Below are 12,203 nucleotides of genomic sequence, written 5' to 3' on the forward strand. Positions count from 1 at the left end.
ACGTGCCCCAAAGCAAAAACTAATAATTATTTTATAGTCTCTTGAATTATGTAGAAAATAAACTGTGAAATTACAAATTAAAGTTATAATAATACTAGCTTTTAGACTAATAATTGTTGATTTTTTAAAAATGTTTTTCATCACATAGAAACAAAAAGTGGAATTATAAAGTATTGTTGCAGTAATACTAGCATTTATAATTGTCCATGTGTTTAACCGAGATCTTCATTTCTTCAAATAGCTTTGAGTTACTGTCTAGTGTCATCTCATTTTAACTTGCAGAACTCTCTTTAGCATTTCTTGCAGGGCAGGTTTGATAGTAATAAACTCCCTCAGCTTTTATTTATCTGGAAATGTCTTTACTTCTTCCTCACTTGCAAAGAAAAATTTTGTTGGACATAGGATTATTGATTGGCAGTTTTTTTTTCTTTTAGCACTTTGAATATATCTGCCCACTGTCTTTTAACCTCCAAAGTTTCTGAAAAGAAATCTTATAATCCTATTGAATTCTCTTTAAACTGATGAGTAATTTCTCTTGCTACTTTCAAGATTCTGTGTCTGTGACTTTTGAAAGTTTTATTATAATGTGATTCAAAATGAGTTTCTTTGCATTTATCCTACTTGGAGTTTGTTCAGCTTCTTAAGATGTATATATTCATGCCTTTTATTAAATTTGAGAGGTTTTCAGTCATCATCTTTGCAAATGTTCTCTTTGACCTTTTCTCTTCTCCTTCTGGGACTCACACTGTATGCTTCATAGTGTCTCGTAAGTTCATTAGGCTCTTTTCACATGTCTTCCATCTTTTTTTTCCTGCGTCTCACACTCAGTACTTTCTAATACCTTATCTCTAATTTGCTGATTCTTTCTTCAACCTGCTCAAATCTACCTTTAAATTCCTTTAGTGAATTTCTTGTTTTGGTGGTTGTACTTTTCAGCTTCAGGATTTCATTTTGTTTTCTTTATAGATTTTCTTTTCATTGATATTTTCATTTTGTTCATACATCATTTTCTTGATTTATTCCACATCTTCTTTTTGTTCTTCAAACATCTTTAAGACTGTTTTAAAGCCTTTGTCTAGTATATCTGCTATCAGATCTTTTTCAAGGGTAGCTTTTGTTGATTTTTTTTTCCTTTGAATAGACCATATTATCCTATTTCTGTTTTTTTTTTTTCATTGAAGTATAGTCAGTTTACAATGTGTCAATTTCTGGTGTACAGCGTAATGTTTCAGTCATATATATACATATGTCATATATATATTCCTTTTCATATTCTTTTTTCATTATAGGTCACCACAAGATACTGAATATTGTTCCCTGTGCTATACAATATAAACTTGTTCATCTATTTTATATATAGTAGTTAGTATCTGCCATATTATCCTGTTTCTTTGTATGCCCTGTAATTTTGTTGTTGTTGTTAAAAACTGGACAGTTGAACCAAAAAACATGGTTAGCTCTTTCTTAATCATATTCTCCCAATTTCCCAAGTTTTGCTTAAATTTTTGTTGTTGCTGCTACTGTTTTGGTTTGCTGTTTTTGTTTTTATTGTTTTAAGTTGTCTCTTTGCCAAGGATCGGCCTGAGTTATATACTTATGGTCTTATCGGCTCTTTTCTGAGCCTGTTCTTTTCTTTCTGCATGCACAGTAACTTTCTAATTTCCCCTGTATATGCAATTTCTTTTGAATGTCTTAGTCATTAATGTCTGTCTCCCAAAAGGGGGAAACAGAGATGGGGAAAAAGGGCAGTGTTCCTTTAAAGCCCTTAGAAATCACTTTAGCTGGAGAAAGGGGGGCTTGCAACAATGGGGGGAGATGCACCAACAATGGTCACCCACTTCTTAGTCCACACCTCTGAGATCAGAAGCAGCAATGAGTGATCAGAGCACAAATCTCTGATATTTGGAGGACGGGTCCTTTTGCCCACTCTGGCTCTACAAGCTCTGTGCAGGCTGCTTCAGAAAAAAAAGTGCACAACCATTTGCTACAGGGCTGGGGTTGGGAATGGGTAGCTGCTTCCAAGCTAAGAACTGAAATTCACTAAATTGACCTCAATTTACCTTCTAACCCTTCCCTGGGAAGTTGCAAGCTTTCAATAGACTAGCTAGAGACTTCATGTCAACTAAGAGATATGACACTATGACAATCAGTGCAGAGTGTGTGTGTATGTATTGTTAGTTAGCAGTTTCTTATTCTCACAGAGATTCTTATTAGACCTGAGAATGGACAACAACATGCTTTTGGATCAAAATAAAAGTTCTCTTCATTGGATTTGGGGCAGTCATGAAAATGGAAATGATCTGCCTTCTGTTGTAGAGATCTAATTCAGTAAATTAGAAATTATTTACCCTCAAAAATTTACTAGTAAATACGGTGCAGTACTAACATGGAGTGACTTTTTAGTAACTTATGCTTTGGATGTATATTTATAGTAAATTTGGTAATTATAGGTTATTAGGATGATTTTTCATTTATAGTATTTTTCTTATAAAAATGTCAGCATTAGCACAAAAAACAGTTAAATTTTCTTAAAAGTAAACAAATTATAAATTATAGTTCTACTTTATCCCTCACTCATCTACAAAATTTATCAAAAGCCTACGATTTATAAATCTTTCTTCTGTGCCAAGAGAAAAATAGAAAAGGCAAGGATGGAGACTGCATCTTAGCTATTTAAAATTACAGTCCGCTAGGACTGAAAAAAAGAGGTACAAACACACACACACACAATGCAAAGGAATGCAGTCAAAAGTAAATGCCATAAATATGGTTTGGACAGTAATTGTTAAAAGAATTCAAATGAGGATAAGATCCTTAACTGTCATCACTTTATCCAAATCTTTTATTTTATTTCTAGTCCTTAATTAGAATGCTGTTTTGAAACTCACCCTATTATTCTTAACAAAGTTAAAAAAAATAACTCCTTCCCAGGACTTATTCAGGGCTGCCTGGTGTCAAGAGCTTCCTTCCTTTAGGGAGTTGTTTTTTGTTTTTTGTTTTTCTTCTGAATGTTCCCAGTTTAATCAAGGAAAGCTCTGAACTGCCATCTATAGTTAAGTTCCTTGATTTTTTTTCTCCACTCATAGAAACAACATAGATATGAATTATACAGTTTACTGAAAAAAAAAAAACTGAATTAGCTCCTTGAGTATATTTTCTAGATGAGAAATAAAGATAACTTATGTATGCTTATCCTCATTAGCTTTTAACTGTTTTCTTTAACTTTATTATTAGAATGAAATATACATTTTATGATCCCTTAGTATGCTGGATGCTCAGTATGCTTTTAATTGTATCAATATTCTATTGATTTTAATATGTAATAATAAAATAATTTTTAGTTTGAACTAATGTCAACCTTTAAAAATGCAGAATTATATCTTAATGGGCAAAATAAAGTGATTTCTCATCTCATTTCTACACTGAGATATCTAGTCAAATTATGCTAATTTCATTCTTAAATGAGGATGAACTTAGCACATAATTAGCACTGGTTATAAATTTCCCCCCATGGATTCAAGTTAAGCAGTTGATCAAACCATTTTTTTCTATACAGCATTTAGATTGGTATCAAGCTAAATAATTTTAGGTATACATACTGTAACACTTCTAGGGATAAATGGGAAATAAGGAAAATAACATCTATTGAACACTTACCACATACTGTCGTCATCACTGTTGGTTAGAATGTCTTGTTTGTAAATTACAGCAACTATTTCATTCTATTTAAAATCAAGGAAAATTTATCATCTCCACAACAAAAAGTCTAGAGTTCTTGTAGTCCCAGCAAGTTACTCAGATGATTAGTGATAACAGGTAGAACACCAACATCTTTCTGCCATTTTCTGCTTCATTTTCTCCATAGGCTCATAGCAAGTTGGCTACAGTATCCCCTGGCATTATATTCAGACATTAACACATATCTGGAAAGAGAATGTGAGTTATAAAGTTTCACTTTTAGAGGGAAGAAACGTTTTCATACCTTCTGTGAAGACTGCCCCTCGTATTTCTTGCCCATAATTGGATCATACACCTAATCCAGTCACTGGCAAGCAAAATGGGAATGCCATGATTAGATTAGCCCAATTAAGAAGTACCCTTAATGCTGGGATAAGAATTCCCTCCCCCAAAGCACAGTGCCTTGTGGAGGAGTCTGGATGTCCTTACAGTATTGGGCTTTGGTGAAAGGAGAAAGAGTAAGTGAAGGATGGGGGTACTATCACAGACACGTGCTGTAGAAACTTACAGTACCATGCCATCCAGACTTCCTAAGAGCTCTAAAATGTAGTTTGTTTACAAAATAGAAACTGAGACCTGGAGAGAGAGAATATCCCCAGACAACAAAGCTATAAAATTATTGACTAGGATTAGAAGCTTTATCCAAATCCGAAGGCTGTGTTATTTCCCCCAAACCATGGGATGTTACCCTAGAAACCCTAAATAACCTAAAAATATGTTAAAACAAGTTCCAATTTCGTCAAATATTATGGTGATAGAAAATCATTTATGAGCTAATCCTGTTGCTGAGTCCAAGCCTGTACTGCTCTCCGCACTATAGGCCAGTGAATCTAGAGATGAGCTGTTAGGACAAGGAGTAGTGACTTGATTCAGAAAGCCAGCAAACTGAGAAGATAGTGAACTAGTGTTCCAGGGAACCATTTTGCCTGGATTTGGATGCTCGTTTCTTTTATAAAATAGAGGGAGGTAAGGAAGTAAAGTGAAAAGGTGGTAAGTTGTTGCAAATAGTTCCTGGTTCCGTCCTGGAGAGGATGTGTTAATTCCTTTTTTTCCCCGCAGTTACTTACTGGTGGGCATGGTCAGGATGTTTCCTGTGAGCTTAAACAAAGGTATTTTAGCTTAACACTCAGGTATGGAAGGCAGGGTTCCAGGAGGTGGGCCATTTTGTATACTTTAAGCTATAGCAGTATCACTTTAGTGATTAATTTGGAACAAAAGCAGGAGAATACAGTAGTTAAAGTAAATGAAATAGATCCAATATAGAGTCAGATTTGTTCCTCCCTAGTACAATCCTAGGCAAAATTCAAAAATCTATAAAGTTTTTCCTCTGCATTTTCCAGTTCTTCTCTTCTAAACTCATGTACCAATTAAGTATCTTTGAGAGGAGAATTGTTATTTTATGCCAAAGCAAAGCTAGCAAGTGGATGACCCTATATTTTTTGGATTCATGTTGTATTCAGAATGTTTATAGGAGAAACAAAATATCTTAACACCTTTGAAGTTGTGTCAGGAAAAGAATCAAAGATTGATGAAGATAAAATTTTATGTCTACTCACTGATAATTTAAGAGTGCTTCAGGGATGAGAGGATTAATATCATGCCATAGTCAAAATAATTAAAGCTGCAAAACAATCAAGGATCAAGCTTGCTGAGTCTTTCAAATTGAAAAAGACCTGCCAAGACTGATCTTTTCTATTTGGGAGTTTAGAAATGTTGAATCTAATTACAAACAAAAGCAGGATACAAAGACCGAGGATGAAAGCAGTTTAGAAAAGGTATTTTCTTCTGTAAACTTCAAACTCCAGGAAAGTATAAGAAACATAATATGAAGTGAGGTCTCTGCTAAGGCATTAAATCAAACATATAACCAAAGAATGCATGCCAGATGGAGCAGACTGAGGCGGTAAGCTTTCTTTCATGTTTATTATTTTAAAAATAAGCAGGAGACTGAGGGTGTGTGTGTATGTTAAAAAGAGAAAATAATTTTAGAGTCTTCTAAAGCCTTAACCTTCTAAACTGCAACATACTTTTTCTAGTTTCCTAAAATGGAAAGTTAGACCTTTGATTTCTAGATCGCATCTTTTATTTAGTGACCCAACCTCTTTCCTTGGGAGGGTGAAAGAAATTTAAGCATGAGCAATGTTCTCCTAACAAATTTCTAAGGAAAGTAAGTGATGTGTGCCTGTCTTTTAGAAAAAATAGCTTACATTTACATGTATATTTTTTCAAATTATTTGCAATTTTTAGCTCATTTCATCAGTTGATTATCAAAAATATGTAGTTAACATACAGTAGCAATCAATTTTTCATTTTTTTCAGATAAGGAAACAGGGATTTAATATCAGATGACAGAGCAAGGATTCTAACACAAAATTTCTAACTTCTACAGCAGAAATCTTTCCAAAGATTGTGCTCTCTTTATTTTGTACTCAGGAGTATTTTAATAGTTTATTTTAAAAATATTTACAGAATATTAAATATATTCCAGGCATTTTTAAGGCACTGAGGATTCAGTAGTGACTGAAACAACTGAAGATTCATCTCCACATATGAGTGATATCATATGGAATTTTTCTCCTTTTCTGGAAAGCCTATATTTTAGTAGGCAAAAAAAAGATGAAAAAGATGTAAAAAAATATAGTATATGAGATCATAACAAGATAATTGCTATGTAGAAGAGAAAGGAAACAGGATTAAGAATCTTGGAAGAGGGGTTGCAAGGCTGTGTATGGAGGGATGCCAAAGTGATATTTGAACAGAAAACTGGATTAAGTGAGGAAGCAAACATATATGTGGAAGAAGATTATTCCCAGCTAAGAGAAAATTACAAAGGCTGTTAGATGGAAATAGCCTGTTCTTGAATTTCAGGGAGGGCTTTGTGGTCATGTCAAGTTACGGGGCAACAGGGATAATAGGGGAGTAATTACAACTAGAGGAGGGAACCAAGCCAGCTAGATCTTAAATGCCCTAGTAAAAATTTTTATTTCTACTCTGAGTGAAAAGAAAAGCTATTGTTTTGAGCCTGATTTAACTTAAATTTTAAATTAATTAATCTTGATTGTGTATTGAGAATAAATTCTAGTAGAGAGGTAAGAAATGATGATGGTTAGGACTAAGGTAGTATTTTTCCAATTGACAAAAACTAGTGGGATTGTAAATATTTTTTTTCAAGATTGAATATCAAGTGGAATTGCTGTAAGATTGGACATTAAATGTAAAAGAAAACAGAGGAGTCAAGAATACCTTCATCCATTGTTTTTGTGCTGTGTTGAGGAAAGTTGCCATTTATTAAGATGGGAAGAAGAAACTATTCTTGTTCTTCAATATTGCTTTGGTGATTCTGGGTCTTTTGTGATTCCATATAAATTTTAGGATTACTTGTTCTAGTTTTGTAAAAAAAAGTCATGGGTAATTTGATAGGGATTATATTAAAATCTGTAGCATGCCTTGGGCAGTATGACTATTTTAACAATATTGATTCTTCCAATCCAAGAGCATGGGTTATCTTTCCATTTCTTTAAGTAATTAATTTCCTTAATCAGTGTTTTGTAGTTCTCATTTTATAATTAATCTAATAAAGTAGGAAGCAGTAGGATGGCCCTTATGAATTAGGAATCAAAACTTAAGATCACTAAACCTAGCTTAGCTTCCAAAAGGGATAAAGTTAATACAAAACCTGAAATATAACAACAAATCTAGTCAAGTAAAAATAAGTATAAGTTGCATTACTCTTACCAGACTGATACTGTACTCTAATAAAGTTTTAAAATAATTTACCTCAGCCAATTACTCAAGCATTTTCTGAAAATAGGTGAGTACTTCCTTTTTCTTCTTCTTCCACATTTTAGAAGTTACACAGCATTAGTTAGAGTCAATGCTGAAAAAGAAATGTGAGAAGATATATAGAGCAAAATGATTTCCACTAGCCTTGACACCTACCAGACAAAAGGTTTGTGAACGTGATGGCAGGGTTAAAATTCTGGTATTCAAATTACAGGAGAGTCATTTATTATGGATGTATAATATTTGCATGTTATCTTTTGCTCTTATTTCTAAGTCTTAATATCTTCCTTTACTCCAAATACTTAAAATATAAAATGTCCACATAAAATATTATCTTTGACTTACTATGAGGTAAGCATGGTAAGGTATTTCATTTGAACCTCATCTGACTGCTCTTTTATTAGCTATTTAGAAGATCACGGAAAAGATTTTAGATCTCATCAAATACTTCTAAACCCTAATGGCATATATCCCTCTAACCAACCTATGCAGCGAGCTACAGTCTAGGCTTTTAAGTTATACAAGTAAAGAGAGAGCAAAGCTAACATGAGAAGAAACACCTCTGACTGTTTTATTTAAGCTGTTTTGAGTTTTGTACAAAGAAGTAGAGAAGCCAATGTCTGAAAAATTTGTGTTGAGATGATTGCAAGTGATGGGTATACACTCATATACTATTTAACTTATAGCCGGACAGGCTTGAAAAGTAATTTTAAAGTTCTAGGCTCTCCAATTGTACTGGCTTGGGGTTTGCTGTAGATATTTTGTACTGCAATCTTTCCTCTTACATTTCATTTCAAAATATGTTTCAGATTAAGTTACATGTACTTTCAAAACATAGGTTAAAGATATAAACAACATTATTGTCTTACTATTTTAAAATGGCTTTGTATCAGTCAAGGTTCAACAATAGAGCCAGAACTAACAAGAGATATACATCTAAAACTATATCTAAGACTATCCATCTACCTATCTCTCTCCTATTTGTCCTCTTATTTGTTATGAGACTTTTTACAGGGAACTGACCTATCAAACTATGGGTACTAGTGCACCTGTCTTTGCAAGACTGTTGTCTAATCTGATGCTGTAGCTTAAAGCTCTTAGGAAGGGGAATCCACAAGGGAAGGTCATGAGTAGGGTGAAATCCACATACATGTGCTTGAATCCCACCAGAATAGGCTGAAACCTTTGTCCACTCTTGTTTCCAACCTTGGTGAGGAGGATACCCCACAGAAGCTGGAGCCAACACATACTGGGCCTACAAACCAGAGAAGCTCAAATGGAATCCAGGTGTCAATAGAGACGCTGCAGGCCTGCTCGCGCTTCACACCAAACATATCAGCAACCACCTTTATGCACTCAAATAACTTGCTTCCCTTCCATTTTTCACATTTCACAGAAATCTCCCTTGTGGCCCACCCAAAGCTGAAATATATTTAAAAAATAGAAATCTAGAATGCTTAGTACAAATTAACACATCTTGTCAAATTAACACATTATAAAGCTATCAAATCTTATTTAATACTTTTTATTTGAAATGATCAACCATCAGTACCACTTTCTAGATACCTTGTGTACATTCAAAAAGAATGACATAGAAATTTACTGAATATAACTATCAGTAGAAGCAAAAATATAGATACACAAAAACATAAATCTTCACATGATTCTTCCCTCAGACTATTTTTTCCCTAGTTCATTTTATCCTATTGTCACATACTTTCTTTGGGAAATCTTTTCCTCAATTTTTTGTTTTGAAAATTTTCAAACCCACAGAATAGTAGAAAGAATAGTGCAATGAACACAGGTATTCCTTTTACCAAATTTATACTTGGCACTCTCCTTTAATCATGCTTTCTTAATTGTATACCTCTCATGACACACACATACTTTCTTGTGCTTGATTTGAGACATGAATTTCTAAGCATCATGATACTTCACCTTAAGTACTTCACCATGTATCTCATAAGAGGAAAAGACATTCTCTTATAATTGAATTGTCTTATCTGTATGCTTTATAAAAGTAGTAATCCGTATTCTAAATCTATAATTATAATTGTCACCCACTTGAAATTTAACATTATCTGTTACTTTTATTTAATGTTGAATCCTTACTAAATACTGCCCAATTATTCCTAAATGTCTTCTATGGCTTTATTTCATCTACTTTTTTTCCTGGTCTAATAGCCTGTCACAGATCATGCATTTCACTTAATCAATATGTGACTTTGGTCTTTTTTAATATAGAATTTTTGTCCTGCATTTTTAAAATTCTGTCATGCAAATTTTTAAGAGTGAAAGCCAGTTTTTTCTTTTTTTCCAGATCTCTCAGTTTGAGTTTGTCTGATATTTGCATTATTTGGGAAAGTACATTATAAGGAGATATTTTTATATGCTGTGAGACTTGAGACAAATTGAATTTTTGCTGATGCCCAATACATACATATCTTGGAAAATGTCTGTCTTAGTCCTTTAGCTATATTTTATTTTTCCCTCTAATACCAGGTTTGCATATGATGACAAAAGAATATTTCTGGCTTTTAGCTATATTGAAAGGTAATTACACTTATATTTCTATGGTTACCAGGACTTTGATGGGTAATATCACTGTTGAGGGATGGCCTTTCCTCAAGTATGTCATATCCTTTAGTAGTCACATTGTATTCAGGAATGGGATGCCTAAAAACAGAAGTATGTCTATGCTTACATTTAGATTTATTGCCTATTATAAGTAAAAAATGAGTAATAAAATCCATCAATTCTACTTAACAGATAAGGCAACTAAACTGTAATAAGGTTAAATGCTGTGCAAAAAGAAACATTATTTAAAAAGGAATAAAATATTTAGCATAATTTCTTATTGAAGTATGGTTTGATTTATGTTAGTTCAGATGTACAGCAAACTGGTTCAGTATTTTTGCTGTTTATACTCCATTACAGGTTACTACAAGATAATGGCTATAATTCCCTGTGCTATACAGTATATCCTTGTTCCTTATCTACTTTATACATAGTAGTTACAAGTTTGTTTTCTGTATCTGAGTCTGTTTTTGGCTTGCATATATATTCTTTTTTGTTATTTTTTAGGTTCCACATTGAAATATCATTAGCATCATCTTTCATAATATGGGTTTTAATTGTATGTTTTAAAGTTTCTAATTTTTGTCTCAAAATGAAATGTGGATGTTAAAGTTTATGAAATAAAAATTAGTGTGAGGTTACATAAGTGGAATCAAGTGAAAATTAAGCAGCAATATTTGTTTTACTATTGCTATATCATCTATTAGGAGGGCCTGGGAGTGAAAAGGAAGGAGTGGTGTTTTTAAAAAAAAATTAATAATACATCCATATTATATATGTGGATATTGATAGAAAAGGATATTGTAGATTTAGAATTTTTAAAATCTATCAGTGAACACACAGTAAAGAAATCTATCAATTTGGGTAGATAGTAAATGTTTTGACTTTTAAGAAGATACCTTGTTTGCAAAGTGGGGAAGACCCTGTTCTACATTAATTTTCAAAGGATCAGATATTTTGCTTTATTTCATTTTAAAGCTGTTTGTTTTTTAATAGGTAATATATATGAATATCCTTAAAAATCCCCAAAGTAAAATGTGATATTCTTTTCAAATCCTGTTTCCCAGCCACCTCCTTCTCTTAGAAGCAACCATACACCTGTTTTTTATACATCATTCCAGAGATAGTTCTAAGTGTTTGCAATCACATATACCTACACCAAGTGAAATATTTGGATCTGACATAAAAAGGAGACCCAGGATTCTCTTCTCGTGTCTGCTGGTGCCTATCTTGATTGGTCACCTCTGTCCTGACTCATATCCACTAAGCTTCACCTATAATTTTAACTGAAGTTTGTAGGGTATTTTCTGTGAAATCTTCAATTCACTTCAATCTAGTAACAACTTGCTTCAAGAATACTGTATCTCCTCAGTTTTGACCTTCTGGGTGTACCACTTATTTAGAGAAATAAGCTCAGCAGCAAGAGGACTTACTTTTTTTCATTGTTAGTGCTGACAGAACTCTATTAATATGCCTTCACTTGTGCATTAAGATTATTGTAACCTTGTTTGTACCCTAGACTGATAAGGTCTAGAGAAAGCTGGTTCACACATTTGTTCTTCCTGGAATCAAAAGCTTTCAAAAAACAAGAAAATTTGTTTCTTGTGAAACTGTCATCTTAAATATTATTGAAACATGCTAGCAAGTCTCACACAAACTATTACTCTAGTTCAAAGAGAACAAGTAATTTTCATCTATAAAATCTTAATGGGAGCATCATTTGACCATTTTCGTGACAAACCTACCTTAGTAAAATTATGACACAAAAGCAGCACTTGATCCTTGAGAAGGAGCAGGGCTTCATGAATATTGTATCTATTAGCTTCGCTAGTGTCGTAATTTTTCTTCTCAGTTTATATGAAACAATCGAAACATCTGATACTGATCCAGTACACCTGAAATGTATAGCATAGAGAGAATGGCCATGTAACACTTAAACAATTAAAATGTATGTAAAGTGACTTTTTTTACTCATTGCTTTTTTTCAACTAAAATTGCTTCATGTAGCAAAAAAACTTAATACTTTCTTTTTATCATATACATACACAGACTTTACTTGTCACATGCATTTTCATAAAATACTGTAAATCGACTTTAACTGGATA

At 33.0% G+C, this 12,203-nt stretch overlaps 1 long non-coding RNA gene across 1 annotated transcript; it reads right to left on the reverse strand.

The window, feature by feature from the left end:
• Positions 1–3,790: 3,790 nt before the first annotated feature.
• On the reverse strand, positions 3,791–11,970 carry LOC140686504 (uncharacterized). The gene is made up of 4 exons (XR_012060355.1): positions 11,844–11,970; positions 10,103–10,197; positions 7,516–7,615; positions 3,791–3,923 (listed from the first exon to the last, which is right to left on the reverse strand). It is a non-coding gene; the product is annotated as an uncharacterized lncRNA (long non-coding RNA).
• Positions 11,971–12,203: the final 233 nt, after the last annotated feature.

The sequence above is a fragment of the Vicugna pacos genome, chromosome 2, assembly GCF_048564905.1.
Source record: "Vicugna pacos chromosome 2, VicPac4, whole genome shotgun sequence".
In the NCBI taxonomy this organism is placed as follows: Eukaryota; Metazoa; Chordata; class Mammalia; order Artiodactyla; family Camelidae; genus Vicugna; species Vicugna pacos.